The 17,698-nt window shown below is 49.6% G+C and overlaps 1 pseudogene; it reads right to left on the reverse strand.

The window, feature by feature from the left end:
* The window catches only part of LOC124027623, a 47,653-nt pseudogene extending 30,387 nt beyond the window's left edge, over positions 1 to 17,266 (reverse strand).
* Between the last annotated feature and the right edge of the window lie 432 nt (positions 17,267 to 17,698).

Consider the following 17,698-nt stretch of genomic DNA (forward strand, 5'->3'; position numbering starts at 1 on the left):
ACATACAGGTATCCAGACAGGACTATACAGAACACATACAGGTATCCAGACAGGACTATACAGAACACATACAGGTATCCAGACAGGACAGGACTATACAGAACACATACAGGTATCCAGACAGGACTATACAGAACACATACAGGTATCCAGACAGGACTATACAGAACACACACAGGTATCCAGACAGGACTATACAGAACACACACAGGTATCCAGACAGGACTATACAGAACACATACAGGTATCCAGACAGGACTATACAGAGCACATACAGGTATTCAGACAGGACTATACAGAACACATACAGGTATCAGACAGGACTATACAGAACACATACAGGTATCCAGACAGGACTATACAGAACACATACAGGTATACAGACAGGACTATACAGAACACATACAGGTATCCAGACAGGACTATACAGAACACATACAGGTATACAGACAGGACTATACAGAACACATACAGGTATACAGACAGGACTATACAGAACACATACAGGTATCCACAGGACTATACAGAACACATACAGGTATCCAAACAGGACTATACAGAACACACACAGGTATCCAGACAGGACTATACAGAACACACACAGGTATCCAGACAGGACTATACAGAACACATACAGGTATTCAGACAGGACTATACAGGTATCCAGACAGGACTATACAGAACACATACAGGTATCCAGACAGGACTATACAGAACACATACAGGTATCCAGACAGGACTATACAGAACACACATACAGGTATTCAGACAGGATTATACAGAACACATACAGGTATCCAGACAGGACATGACTATACAGAACACACACAGGAATCCAGACAGGACTATACAGAACACATACAGGTATCCAGACAGGACCATAGAGAACACATACAGGTATCCAGACAGGACTATAGAGAACACATACATGTATCCAGACAGGACTATACAGAACACATACAGGTATTCAGACAGGACTATACAGGTATCCAGACAGGACTATACAGAACACATACAGGTATCCAGACAGGACTATACAGAACACATACAGGTATCCAGACAGGACTATACAGAACACACATACAGGTATTCAGACAGGACTATACAGAACACATACAGGTATCCAGACAGGACATGACTATACAGAACACACACAGGAATCCAGACAGGACTGTACAGAACACACATACAGGTATCCAGACAGGACTATACAGAACACATACAGGTATCCAGACAGGACTATACAGAACACATACAGGTATCCAGACAGGACTATACAGAACACACATACAGGTATTCAGACAGGATTATACAGAACACATACAGGTATCCAGACAGGACATGACTATACAGAACACACACAGGAATCCAGACAGGACTATACAGAACACATACAGGTATCCAGACAGGACTATACAGAACACACACAGGTATCCAGACAGGACTATACAGAACACATACAGGTATCCAGACAGGACTATAGAGAACACATACATGTATCCAGACAGGACTATACAGAACACATACAGGTATTCAGACAGGACTATACAGGTATCCAGACAGAACTATACAGAACACATACAGGTATCCAGACAGGACTATACAGAACACATACAGGTATCCAGACAGGACTATACAGAACACACATACAGGTATTCAGACAGGACTATACAGAACACATACAGGTATCCAGACAGGACATGACTATACAGAACACACACAGGAATCCAGACAGGACTGTACAGAACACATACAGGTATCCAGACAGGACTATACAGAACACATACAGGTATCCAGACAGGACTATACAGAACACATACAGGTATCCAGCCAGGACTATACAGAACACATACAGGTATCCAGACAGGACTATACAGAACACATACAGGTATCCAGACAGGACTATACAGATCACATACAGGTATCCAGACAGGACTATACAGAACACATACAGGTATCCAGACAGGACTATACAGAACACACACAGGTATCCAGACAGGACTATACAGAACACACACAGGTATCCAGACAGGACTATACAGAACACATACAGGTATCCAGACAGGACTATACAGAGCACATACAGGTATTCAGACAGGACTATACAGAACACATACAGGTATCCAGACAGGACTATACAGAACACATACAGGTATCCAGACAGGACTATACAGAACACATACAGGTATACAGACAGGACTATACAGAACACATACAGGTATACAGACAGGACTATACAGAACACATACAGGTATCCAGACAGGACTATACAGAACACATACAGGTATCCAAACAGGACTATACAGAACACACACAGGTATCCAGACAGGACTATACAGAACACACACAGGTATCCAGACAGGACTATACAGAACACATACAGGTATTCAGACAGGACTATACAGGTATCCAGACAGGACTATACAGAACACATACAGGTATCCAGACAGGACTATACAGAACACATACAGGTATCCAGACAGGACTATACAGAACACATACAGGTATCCAGACAGGACTATACAGAACACATACAGGTATCCAGACAGGACAGGACTATACAGAACACATACAGGTATCCAGACAGGACTATACAGGTATCCAGACAGAACACATACAGGTATCCAGACAGGACTATACAGAACACACACAGGTATCCAGACAGGACTATACAGAACACACACAGGTATCCAGACAGGACTATACAGAACACATACAGGTATCCAGACAGGACTATACAGAGCACATACAGGTATTCAGACAGGACTATACAGAACACATACAGGTATCCACAGGACTATACAGAACACATACAGGTATCCAAACAGGACTATACAGAACACATACAGGTATCCAGACAGGACTATACAGAACACACATACAGGTATTCAGACAGGATTATACAGAACACATACAGGTATCCAGACAGGACATGACTATACAGAACACACACAGGAATCCAGACAGGACTATACAGAACACATACAGGTATCCAGACAGGACTATAGAGAACACATACAGGTATCCAGACAGGACTATAGAGAACACATACATGTATCCAGACAGGACTATACAGAACACATACAGGTATTCAGACAGGACTATACAGGTATCCAGACAGGACTATACAGAACACATACAGGTATCCAGACAGGACTATACAGAACACATACAGGTATCCAGACAGGACTATACAGGACACACATACAGGTATTCAGACAGGACTATACAGAACACATACAGGTATCCAGACAGGACATGACTATACAGAACACACACAGGAATCCAGACAGGACTGTACAGAACACATACAGGTATCCAGACAGGACTATACAGAACACACACAGGTATCCAGACAGGACTATACAGAACACATACAGGTATCCAGACAGGACTATAAAGAACACATACATGTATCCAGACAGGACAGGACTATACAGAACACATACAGGTATCCAAACAGGACTATACAGAACACATACAGGTATCCAGACAGGACTATACAAACATACGGTCCGTGGGTCCTACCCCTAAACCGGCATCCTACCCCTAAACCAGGGGGGTCAAACATATGTCCACTAAACCAACATCCTACCACTAAACCAGCATCCTACCCCTAAACCAGCATCCTACCACTAAACCAGGGGGGTCAAACATACAACCCATGGGCCAGCCTCCTACCCCTAAACCAGCATCCTACCCCTAAACCAGGGGGGTCGAGCATACAACCCATGGGCCAGCCTCCTACCCCTAAACCAGCATCCTACCCCTAAACCAGCATCCTACCACTAAACCAGCATCCTACCCCTAAACCAGCATCCTACCCCTAAACCAGGGGGTCAAACATACAACCCATGGGCCAGCATCCTACCCCTAAACCAGCATCCTACCCCAAAACCAGCATCCTACCCCTAAACCAGGGGGTCAAACATACAACCCATGGGCCAGCATCCTACCCCTAAACCAGCATCCTACCCCTAAACCAGCATCCTACCACTAAACCAGCATCCTACCCCTAAACCAGCATCCTACCCCTAAACCAGCATCCTACCACTAAACCAGCATCATACCACTAAACCAGCATCCTACCCCTAAACCAGCATCCTACCCCTAAACCAGCATCCTACCACTAAACCAGCATCCTACCACTAAACCAGCATCCTACCCCTAAACCAGCATCCTACCCCTAAACCAGCATCCTACCCCTAAACCAGCATCCTACCCCTAAACCAGCATCCTACCACTAAACCAGCATCCTACCCCTAAACCAGCATCCTACCCCTAAACCAGCATCCTACCCCTAAACCAGGGGGGTCAAACATATGACCACTAAACCAGCATCCTACCCCTAAACCAGCATCCTACCACTAAACCAGCATCCTACCACTAAACCAGCATCCTACCCCTAAACCAGCATCCTACCACTAAACCAGCATCCTACCCCTAAACCAGCATCCTACCCCTAAACCAGCATCCTACCCCTAAACCAGCATCCTACCCCTAAACCAGGGAGGGTCAAACATATGACCACTAAACCAGCATCCTACCCCTAAACCATCATCCTACCCCTAAACCAGGGGGGTCAAACATATGACCACTAAACCAGCATCCTACCCCTAAACCAGCATCCTACCCCTAAACCAGCTTCCTACCCCTAAACCAGGGGGGTCAAACATATGACCACTAAACCAGCATCCTACCCCTAAACCAGCATCCTACCACTAAACCAGCATCCTACCACTAAACCAGCATCCTACCCCTAAACCATCATCCTACCCCTAAACCATCATCCTACCCCTAAACCAGCATCCTACCACTAAACCAGCATCCTACCCCTAAACCAGCATCCTACCCCTAAACCAGCATCCTACCCCTAAACCAGCATCCTACCACTAAACCATCATCCTACCCCTAAACCAGCATCCTACCACTAAACCAGCATCCTACCCCTAAACCAGCATCCTACCCCTAAACCAGCATCCTACCCCTAAACCATCATCCTACCACTAAACCAGCATCCTACCCCTAAACCAGGGAGGGTCAAACATATGACCACTAAACCGGCATCATACCACTAAACCAGCATCCTACCACTAAACCAGCATCCTACCCCTAAACCAGGGAGGGTCAAACATATGACCACTAAACCAGCATCATACCCCTAAACCAGCATCCTACCCCTAAACCAGCATCCTACCCCTAAACCAGCATCCTACCACTAAACCAGAAAATGGAGGTGACAACTTTTTCCATTTAAAAAAATTAAACTACAGACCTCATTGAAGACTAAATGAGGCCCGCGGGGAATGATTTTAGTTGACAACCCTTCTCTAAACCAACCCATAGCCCTGACCTCTGAACCCCAACAACCGTCTCTAAACCAAACCGTAGCCCTGACCTCTGAACCCCAACAACTGTCTCTAAACCAACCCGTAGCCCTGACCTCTGAACCCCAACAACCGTCTCTAAACCAACTCATAGCCCTGACCTCTGAACCCCACCAACCGTCTCTAAACCAACCCGTAGCCCTGACCTCTGAACCCCAACAACCGTCTCTAAACCAACCCGTAGCCCTGACCTCTGAACCCCACCAAGTCCTCTAAACCATGTATCCTGACCTCTAAACCCCAACAACCGTCTCTAAACCAACCCGTAGCCCTGACCTCTGAACCCCACCAACCGTCTCTAAACCAACCCGTAGCCCTGACCTCTGAACCCCACCAACCGTCTCTAAACCAACCCGTAGCCCTGACCTCTGAACCCCACCAACCGTCTCTAAACCAACCCGTAGCCCTGACCTCTGAACCCCACCAACCTTTGACACAGGTTCTGAGGTTTGAAGGACGTTGGAGTCTCCAAGTTCTGGTTGTTGATGCCCACACGATGTGAACCCAGACAAACTGAAACACAACACAGTGGGGTTATATTAGCTGACATCAGACAGACAACACAGTGGGGTTATATTAGCTGACATCAGACAGACAGACAACACAGTGGGGTTATATTAGCTGACATCAGACAACAACACAGTGGGGTTATATTAGCTGACATCAGACAGACAACAACACAGTGGGGTTATATTAGCTGACATCAGACAGACAACAACACAGTGGGGTTATATTAGCTGACATCAGACAGACAACACAGTGGGGTTATATTAGCTGACATCAGACAGACAACACAGTCTCTAAATATTAGCTGACATCAGACAGACAGACAACAACACAGTGGGGTTATATTAGCTGACATCAGACAGACAACACAGTGGGGTTATATTAGCTGACATCAGACAGACAGACAACAACACAGTGGGGTTATATTAGCTGACATCAGACAACAACACAGTGGGGTTATATTAGCTGACATCAGACAACAACACAGTGGGGTTATATTAGCTGACATCAGACAGACAACACAGTGGGGTTATATTAGCTGACATCAGACAGACAACACAGTGGGGTTATATTAGCTGACATCAGACAGACAACAACACAGTGGGGTTATATTAGCTGACATCAGACAACAACACAGTGGGGTTATATTAGCTGACATCAGACAGACAACACAGTGGGGTTATATTAGCTGACATCAGACAGACAACACAGTGGGGTTATATTAGCTGACATCAGACAGACAGACAACAACACAGTGGGGTTATATTAGCTGACATCAGACAACAACACAGTGGGGTTATATTAGCTGACATCAGACAACAACACAGTGGGGTTATATTAGCTGACATCAGACAGACAACACAGTGGGGTTATATTAGCTGACATCAGACAGACAACACAGTGGGGTTATATTAGCTGACATCAGACAGACAACAACACAGTGGGGTTATATTAGCTGACATCAGACAACAACACAGTGGGGTTATATTAGCTGACATCAGACAACAACACAGTGGGGTTATATTAGCTGACATCAGACAGACAACACAGTGGGGTTATATTAGCTGACATCAGACAGACAACACAGTGGGGTTATATTAGCTGACATCAGACAGACAACAACACAGTGGGGTTATATTAGCTGACATCAGACAACAACACAGTGGGGTTATATTAGCTGACATCAGACAGACAACAACACAGTGGGGTTATATTAGCTGACATCAGACAGACAACACAGTGGGGTTATATTAGCTGACATCAGACAGACAACACAGTGGGGTTATATTAGCTAACATCAGACAGACAGACAACACAGTGGGGTTATATTAGCTGACATCAGACAACAACACAGTGGGGTTATATTAGCTGACATCAGACAGACAGACAACACAGTGGGGTTATATTAGCTGACATCAGACAGACAACACAGTGGGGTTATATTAGCTGACATCAGACAGACAGACAGACAACACAGTGGGGTTATATTAGCTGACATCAGACAGACAACAACACAGTGGGGTTATATTAGCTGACATCAGACAGACAGACAACACAGTGGGGTTATATTAGCTGACATCAGACAGACAACAACACAGTGGGGTTATATTAGCTGACATCAGACAGACAACACAGTGGGGTTATATTAGCTGACATCAGACAGACAACACAGTGGGGTTATATTAGCTGACATCAGACAGACAACACAGTGGGGTTATATTAGCTGACATCAGACAGACAACAACACAGTGGGGTTATATTAGCTGACATCAGACAGACAGACAACACAGTGGGGTTATATTAGCTGACATCAGACAGACAGACAACACAGTGGGGTTATATTAGCTGACATCAGACAACAACACAGTGGGGTTATATTAGCTGACATCAGACAACAACACAGTGGGGTTATATTAGCTGACATCAGACAGACAACACAGTGGGGTTATATTAGCTGACATCAGACAGACAACACAGTGGGGTTATATTAGCTGACATCAGACAGACAACAACACAGTGGGGTTATATTAGCTGACATCAGACAACAACACAGTGGGGTTATATTAGCTGACATCAGACAGACAACAACACAGTGGGGTTATATTAGCTGACATCAGACAGACAACACAGTGGGGTTATATTAGCTGACATCAGACAACAACACAGTGGGGTTATATTAGCTGACATCAGACAGACAGACAACACAGTGGGGTTATATTAGCTGACATCAGACAGACAACACAGTGGGGTTATATTAGCTGACATCAGACAGACAGACAACAACACAGTGGGGTTATATTAGCTGACATCAGACAGACAACAACACAGTGGGGTTATATTAGCTGACATCAGACAGACAGACAACACAGTGGGGTTATATTAGCTGACATCAGACAGACAACAACACAGTGGGGTTATATTAGCTGACATCAGACAGACAGACAACACAGTGGGGTTATATTAGCTGACATCAGACAGACAACACAGTGGGGTTATATTAGCTGACATCAGACAGACAACACAGTGGGGTTATATTAGCTGACATCAGACAGACAACAACACAGTGGGGTTATATTAGCTGACATCAGACAGACAGACAACACAGTGGGGTTATATTAGCTGACATCAGACAGACAACACAGTGGGGTTATATTAGCTGACATCAGACAGACAACAACACAGTGGGGTTATATTAGCTGACATCAGACAGACAACAACACAGTGGGGTTATATCAGCTGACATCAGACAGACAACACAGTGGGGTTATATTAGCTGACATCAGACAGACAACACAGTGGGGTTATATTAGCTGACATCAGACAGACAGACAACACAGTGGGGTTATATTAGCTGACATCACCTGTGAGGACAGGACTTCAACAGAGTGGGGTTGTATTAGCAGAGTGAGGACAGAGTGGGGTTATATTAGCAGAGTGAGGACAGGACTTCAACAGAGTGGGGTTGTATTAGCAGAGTGAGGACAGGACTTCAACAGAGTGGGGTTATATTAGCAGAGTGAGGACAGGACTTCAACAGAGTGGGGTTATATTAGCAGAGTGAGGACAGGACTTCAACAGAGTGGGGTTATATTAGCAGAGTGAGGACAGGACTTCAACAGAGTGGGGTTGTATTAGCAGAGTGAGGACAGGACTTCAACAGAGTGGGGTTGTATTAGCAGAGTGAGGACAGAGTGGGGTTATATTAGCAGAGTGAGGACAGGACTTCAACAGAGTGGGGTTGTATTAGCAGAGTGAGGACAGGACTTCAACAGAGTGGGGTTATATTAGCAGAGTGAGGACAGGACTTCAACAGAGTGGGGTTGTATTAGCAGAGTGAGGACAGGACTTCAACAGAGTGGGGTTGTATTAGCAGAGTGAGGACAGGACTTCAACAGAGTGGGGTTGTATTAGCAGAGTGAGGACAGGACTTCAACAGAGTGGGGTTATATTAGCAGAGTGAGGACAGGACTTCAACAGAGTGGGGTTATATTAGCAGAGTGAGGACAGGACTTCAACAGAGTGGGGTTATATTAGCAGAGTGAGGACAGGACTTCAACAGAGTGGGGTTATATTAGCAGAGTGAGGACAGGACTTCAACAGAGTGGGGTTGAAGGGTTGAAACTTACAGACATACTGAGGATAGAAGTGTTCCTGTAAAAAGAGAGGAGACATTATTAGCAGATGCCTCGTGTCCGTCTGGGTTCTTAGTCCGTCTGGGTTCTTAGTCCATCTGGGTTCTTAGTCCGTCTGGGTTCTTAGTCCGTCTGGGTTCTTAGTCCGTCTGGGTTCTTAGTCCGTCTTGGTTCTTAGTCCATCTGGGTTCTTAGTCCGTCTGGGTTCTTAGTCCGTCTTGGTTCTTAGTCCGTCTGGGTTCTTAGTCCGTCTGGGTTCTTAGTCCGTCTGGGTTCATAAACCAGTCAACAGCTTGAGGTCAACGCCCCGCTCCATCCCACTCAGCTATGTCAACGTCCCGCTCCATCCCACTCAGCTATGTCAACGTCCCGCTCCATCCCACTCAGCTACGTCAACACTAGTCAACGCACCGCTCCATCCCACTCAGCTATGTCAACGCACCGCTCCATCCCACTCAGCTAGGTCAACACTAGTCAACGCACCGCTCCATCCCACTCAGCTATGTCAACGTCCCGCTCCATCCCACTCAGCTACGTCAACACTAGTCAACGCACCGCTCCATCCCACTCAGCTACGTCAATGCCCCGCTCCATCCCACTCAGCTACGTCAACACTAGTCAACGCACCGCTCCATCCCACTCAGCTACGTCAACGCCCCGCTCCATCCCACTCAGCTATGTCAACGCACCGCTCCATCCCACTCAGCTACGTCAACGCCCCGCTCCACCCCACTCAGCTACGTCAACACTAGTCAACGTCCCGCTCCATCCCACTCAGCTACGTCAACACTAGTCAACGTCCCGCTCCATCCCACTCAGCTACGTCAACACTAGTCAACGCCCCACTCCATCCCACTCAGCTACGTCAACACTAGTCAACGTCCCGCTCCACCCCACTCAGCTACGTCAACACTAGTCAACGTCCCACTCAGCTACGTCAACACTAGTCAACGTCCCGCTCCATCCCACTCAGCTACGTCAACACTAGTCAACGTCCCACTCAGCTACGTCAACACTAGTCAACGTCCCGCTCCATCCCACTCAGCTACATCAACACTAGTCAACGTCCTGCTCCATCCCACTCAGCTACGTCAACGTCCCGCTCCATCCCACTCAGCTACGTCAACACTAGTCAACGTCCCGCTCCATCCCACTCAGCTAGTCAACGCCCCGCTCCACCCCACTCAGCTCCATCCCACTCAGCTACGTCAACGCCCCGCTCCACCCCACTCAGCTACGTCAACACTAGTCAACGTCCCACTCAGCTACGTCAACACTAGTCAACATCCCACTCAGCTACGTCAACACTAGTCAACGCCCCACTCAGCTACGTCAACACTAGTCAACGTCCCGCTCCACCCCACTCAGCTACGTCAACACTAGTCAACGTCCCACTCAGCTACGTCAACACTAGTCAACGTCCCGCTCCATCCCACTCAGCTACGTCAACACTAGTCAACGTCCCACTCAGCTACGTCAACACTAGTCAACGTCCCACTCCATCCCACTCAGCTACGTCAACACTAGTCAACGTCCCACTCAGCTACGTCAACGCCCCGCTCCACCCCACTCAGCTACGTCAACACTAGTCAACATCCCACTCAGCTACGTCAACGCCCCGCTCCACCCCACTCAGCTACGTCAACACTAGTCAACGTCCCACTCAGCTACGTCAACACTAGTCAACGTCCCGCTCCACCCCACTCAGCTACGTCAACACTAGTCAACGTCCTGCTCCATCCCACTCAGCTACGTCAACACTAGTCAACGCCCCGCTCCACCCCACTCAGCTACGTCAACACTAGTCAACGTCCCGCTCCATCCCACTCAGCTACGTCAACACTAGTCAACGCCCCGCTCCACATAACTCAGCTACGTCAACACTAGTCAACGTCCCGCTCAGCTACGTCAACACTAGTCAACGTCCCGCTCCATCCCACTCAGCTACGTCAACACTAGTCAACGTCCCTCTCAGCTACGTCAACACTAGTCAACGTCCTGCTCCATCCCACTCAGCTACGTCAACGCCCCGCTCCACCCCACTCAGCTACGTCAACACTAGTCAACGTCCCGCTCCATCCCACTCAGCTACGTCAACACTAGTCAACGTCCCGCTCCATCCCACTCAGCTACGTCAACACTAGTCAACGTCCCACTCAGCTACGTCAACGCCCCGCTCCACCCCACTCAGCTACGTCAACACTAGTCAACGTCCCACTCAGCTACGTCAACACTAGTCAACGTCCCACTCAGCTACGTCAACACTAGTCAACGTCCCGCTCCATCCCACTCAGCTACGTCAACACTAGTCAACGTCCCACTCATCTACGTCAACACTAGTCAACGTCCTGCTCCATCCCACTCAGCTACGTCAACGCCCCGCTCCACCCCACTCAGCTACGTCAACACTAGTCAACGTCCCGCTCCATCCCACTCAGCTACGTCAACACTAGTCAACGTCCCGCTCCATCCCACTCAGCTACGTCAACACCAGTCAACGCCCCACTCAGCTACGTCAACGCCCGCTCCACCCCACTCAGCTACGTCAACACTAGTCAACGCCCCACTCAGCTACGTCAACACTAGTCAACGTCCCACTCAGCTACGTCAACACTAGTCAACGTCCCGCTCCATCCCACTCAGCTACGTCAACACTAGTCAACGTCCCACTCCATCCCACTCAGCTACGTCAACACTAGTCAACGCCCCGCTCCACCCCACTCAGCTACGTCAACACTAGTCAACGTCCCACTCAGCTACGTCAACACTAGTCAACGTCCCACTCAGCTACGTCAACACTAGTCAACGCCCCACTCAGCTACGTCAACGCCCCGCTCCACCCCACTCAGCTACGTCAACACTAGTCAACGTCCCACTCAGCTACGTCAACACTAGTCAACGTCCCACTCAGCTACGTCAACACTAGTCAACGCCCCACTCAGCTACGTCAACACTAGTCAACGTCCCACTCAGCTACGTCAACACTAGTCAACGTCCCACTCAGCTACGTCAACACTAGTCAACGTCCCACTCAGCTACGTCAACACTAGTCAACGTCCCACTCAGCTACGTCAACACTAGTCAACGTCCCACTCAGCTACGTCAACACTAGTCAACGTCCCACTCAGCTACAGTTCAATGACCTGAGTCTGTTACATACACACACACACACACACGCACACACACACACACACACTCTCCCCAGGTCCCTATTGACATGACCATCTAGTGTCTACCCTCTCCCTCTCCCCAGGTCCCTCCTGACATGACCATCTAGTGACTACCCTCTCCCTCTCCCCAGGTCCCTCCTGACATGACCATCTAGTGACTACCCTCTCCCTCTCCCCAGGTCCCTCCTGACATGACCATCTAGTGTCTACCCTCTCCCTCTGTCCCTCCTGACATGACCATCTAGTGTCTACCCTCTCCCTCTCCCCATGTCCCTCCTGACATGACCATCTAGTGTCTACCCTCTCCCCAGGTCCCTCCTGACATGACCATCTAGTGACTACCCTCTCCCTCTCCCCAGGTCCCTCCTGACATGACCATCTAGTGACTACCCTCTCCCTCTCCCTCTCCCCAGGTCCCTCCTGACATGACCATCTAGTGTCTACCCTCTCCCTCTCCCTCTCCCCAGGTCCCTCCTGACATGACCATCTAGTGACTACCCTCTCCCTCTCCCCAGGTCCCTCCTGACATGACCATCTAGTGTCTATCCTCTCCCTCTCCCTCTGTCCCTCCTGACATGGCCATCTAGTGTCTACCCTCTCCCTCTCCCCAGGTCCCTCCTGACATGACCATCTAGTGACTACCCTCTCCCTCTCCCCAGGTCTCTCCTGACATGACCATCTAGTGTCTACCCTCTCCCTCTCCCCAGGTCTCTCCTGACATGACCATCTAGTGACTACCCTCTCCCTCTCCCCAGATCCCTCCTGACATGACCATCTAGTGACTACCCTCTCCCTCTCCCCAGGTCCCTCCTGACATGACCATCTAGTGTCTACCCTCTCCCTCTGTCCCTCCTGACATGACCATCTAGTGTCTACCCTCTCCCTCTCCCCATGTCCCTCCTGACATTACCATCTAGTGTCTACCCTCTCCCTCTCCCCAGGTCCCTCCTGACATGACCATCTAGTGACTACCCTCTCCCTCTCCCCAGGTCCCTCCTGACATGACCATCTAGTGACTACCCTCTCCCTCTCCCCAGGTCCCTCCTGACATGACCATCTAGTGACTACCCTCTCCCTCTCCCTCTCCCCAGGTCCCTCCTGACATGACCATCTAGTGTCTATCCTCTCCCTCTCCCTCTGTCCCTCCTGACATGGCCATCTAGTGTCTACCCTCTCCCTCTCCCCAGGTCCCTCCTGACATGACCATCTAGTGTCTACCCTCTCCCTCTCCCCAGGTCTCTCCTGACATGACCATCTAGTGACTACCCTCTCCCTCTCCCCAGGTCTCTCCTGACATGACCATCTAGTGACTACCCTCTCCCTCTCCCCAGATCCCTCCTGACATGACCATCTAGTGACTACCCTCTCCCTCTCCCCAGGTCCCTCCTGACATTACCATCTAGTGACTACCCTCTCCCTCTCCCCAGGTCTCTCCTGACATGACCATCTAGTGTCTACCCTCTCCCTCTCCCTCTGTCCCTCCTGACATGACCATCTAGTGACTACCCTCTCCCTCTCCCCAGGTCCCTCCTGACATTACCATCTAGTGACTACCCTCTCCCTCTCCCCAGGTCTCTCCTGACATGACCATCTAGTGTCTACCCTCTCCCTCTCCCTCTGTCCCTCCTGACATGACCATCTAGTGTCTACCCTCTCCCTCTCCCTCTCCCTCTCCCCAGGTCTCTCCTGACATGACCATCTAGTGACTACCCTCTCCCTCTCCCTCTGTCCCTCCTGACATGACCATCTAGTGTCTACCCTCTCCCCATGTCCCTCCTGACATGACCATCTAGTGTCTACCCTCTCCCTCTCCCCAGGTCCCTCCTGACATGACCATCTAGTGTCTACCCTCTCCCCATGTCCCTCCTGACATGACCATCTAGTGTCTACCCTCTCCCTCTCCCCAGGTCCCTCCTGACATGACCATCTAGTGTCTACCCTCTCCCTCTCCCCAGGTCCCTCCTGACATTACCATCTAGTGTCTACCCTCTCCCTCTCCCCAGGTCCCTCCTGACATTACCATCTAGTGTCTACCCTCTCCCTCTCCCCAGGTCCCTCCTGACATGACCATCTAGTGTCTACCCTCTCCCTCTCCCCAGGTCTCTCCTGACATGACCATCTAGTGTCTACCCTCTCCCTCTCCCCAGGTCCCTCCTGACATTACCATCTAGTGTCTACCCTCTCCCTCTCCCCAGGTCTCTCCTGACATGACCATCTAGTGTCTACCCTCTCCCTCTCCCTCTCCCCAGGTCCCTCCTGACATGACCATCTAGTGTCTACCCTCTCCCTCTCCCCAGGTCTCTCCTGACATTACCATCTAGTGTCTACCCTCTCCCTCTCCCCAGGTCCCTCCTGACATGACCATCTAGTGTCTACCCTCTCCCTCTCCCCAGGTCCCTCCTGACATGACCATCTAGTGTCTACCCTCTCCCTCTCCCCAGGTCCCTCCTGACATTACCATCTAGTGTCTACCCTCTCCCTCTCCCCAGGTCTCTCCTGACATGACCATCTAGTGTCTACCCTCTCCCTCTCCCCAGATCCCTCCTGACATTACCATCTAGTGTCTACCCTCTCCCTCTCCCCAGATCCCTCCTGACATGACCATCTAGTGTCTACCCTCTCCCTCTCCCCAGATCTCTCCTGACATGACCATCTAGTGTCTACCCTCTCCCTCTCCCCAGGTCCCTCCTGACATGACCATCTAGTGTCTACCCTCTCCCTCTCCCCAGGTCTCTCCTGACATGACCATCTAGTGTCTACCCTCTCCCTCTCCCCAGATCCCTCCTGACATTACCATCTAGTGTCTACCCTCTCCCTCTCCCCAGGTCCCTCCTGACATTACCATCTAGTGACTACCCTCTCCCTCTCCCCAGGTCTCTCCTGACATGACCATCTAGTGTCTACCCTCTCCCTCTCCCTCTGTCCCTCCTGACATGACCATCTAGTGTCTACCCTCTCCCTCTCCCTCTCCCTCTCCCCAGGTCTCTCCTGACATGACCATCTAGTGACTACCCTCTCCCTCTCCCTCTGTCCCTCCTGACATGACCATCTAGTGTCTACCCTCTCCCCATGTCCCTCCTGACATGACCATCTAGTGTCTACCCTCTCCCTCTCCCCAGGTCCCTCCTGACATGACCATCTAGTGTCTACCCTCTCCCCATGTCCCTCCTGACATGACCATCTAGTGTCTACCCTCTCCCTCTCCCCAGGTCCCTCCTGACATGACCATCTAGTGTCTACCCTCTCCCTCTCCCCAGGTCCCTCCTGACATTACCATCTAGTGTCTACCCTCTCCCCTCCCTCTCCCCAGGTCCCTCCTGACATTACCATCTAGTGACTACCCTCTCCCTCTCCCCAGGTCCCTCCTGACATTACCATCTAGTGTCTACCCTCTCCCTCTCCCCAGGTCTCTCCTGACATTACCATCTAGTGACTACCCTCTCCCTCTCCCCAGGTCTCTCCTGACATGACCATCTAGTGTCTACCCTCTCCCTCTCCCCAGGTCCCTCCTGACATTACCATCTAGTGTCTACCCTCTCCCTCTCCCCAGGTCTCTCCTGACATGACCATCTAGTGTCTACCCTCTCCCTCTCCCTCTCCCCAGGTCCCTCCTGACATGACCATCTAGTGTCTACCCTCTCCCTCTCCCCAGGTCTCTCCTGACATTACCATCTAGTGTCTACCCTCTCCCTCTCCCCAGGTCCCTCCTGACATGACCATCTAGTGTCTACCCTCTCCCTCTCCCCAGGTCCCTCCTGACATGACCATCTAGTGTCTACCCTCTCCCTCTCCCCAGGTCCCTCCTGACATTACCATCTAGTGTCTACCCTCTCCCTCTCCCCAGGTCTCTCCTGACATGACCATCTAGTGTCTACCCTCTCCCTCTCCCCAGATCCCTCCTGACATTACCATCTAGTGTCTACCCTCTCCCTCTCCCCAGATCCCTCCTGACATGACCATCTAGTGTCTACCCTCTCCCTCTCCCCAGATCTCTCCTGACATGACCATCTAGTGTCTACCCTCTCCCTCTCCCCAGGTCCCTCCTGACATGACCATCTAGTGTCTACCCTCTCCCTCTCCCCAGATCCCTCCTGACATTACCATCTAGTGACTACCCTCTCCCCAGGTCCCTCCTGACATTACCATCTAGTGTCTACCCTCTCCCTCTCCCCAGGTCCCTCCTGACATGACCATCTAGTGTCTACCCTCTCCCTCTCCCCAGGTCCCTCCTGACATGACCATCTAGTGTCTACCCTCTCCCCAGGTCCCTCCTGACATGGCCATCTTGTAACTAGTGTGCCAGGGGCCCCCCTGACATGGCCATCTTGTAACTAGTGTGCCAGGGGCCCTCAGGAATCACTCACCGTCTCCGGGTAGTTCTCAAAGATCTCCCTTGCCTCCTCCTTGTTGCACAGCTCCTCGATACATTCTCTCTCCAGGTTACCTTTCTTACTCTCCTCAAACATGGAGTTGGCCCTGCGGTGTCGAGACAGAAACTGGGAGGCCCTGTTCTGAGTTAGAACTGGAGACACACACGTGTAACTGGGTTGGTTATATATTTCACTTCCAACTCCAGAAATATGTATTCAATGTTTATGCATTTCTACTGGTTGTGTGGACGGACGCTGGGAGACAAGGATGCAATTACAGGGAGTTAACAGTTAATAAACAAGGGGAGTTAACAGTTAATAGACAAGGGGAGTTAACAGTTAATAAACAAGGGGAGTCAACAGTTAATAAACAAGGGGAGTTAACAGTTAATAAACAAGGGGAGTTAACAGTTAATAAACAGTTAATAAACAGTTAATAAACAAGGGGAGTTAACAGTTAATAAACAAGGGGAGTTAACAGTTAATAAACAGTTAATAAACAGTTAATAAACAAGGGGAGTTAACAGTTAATAAACAAGGGGAGTTAACAGTTAATAGACAAGGAGTTAACAGTTAATAAACAAGGGGAGTTAACAGTTAATTAATAAACAAGGGAGTTAACAGTTAATAAA

This window comes from Oncorhynchus gorbuscha, unplaced genomic scaffold (assembly GCF_021184085.1).
Source record: "Oncorhynchus gorbuscha isolate QuinsamMale2020 ecotype Even-year unplaced genomic scaffold, OgorEven_v1.0 Un_scaffold_3396, whole genome shotgun sequence".
In the NCBI taxonomy this organism is placed as follows: domain Eukaryota; kingdom Metazoa; phylum Chordata; class Actinopteri; order Salmoniformes; family Salmonidae; genus Oncorhynchus; species Oncorhynchus gorbuscha.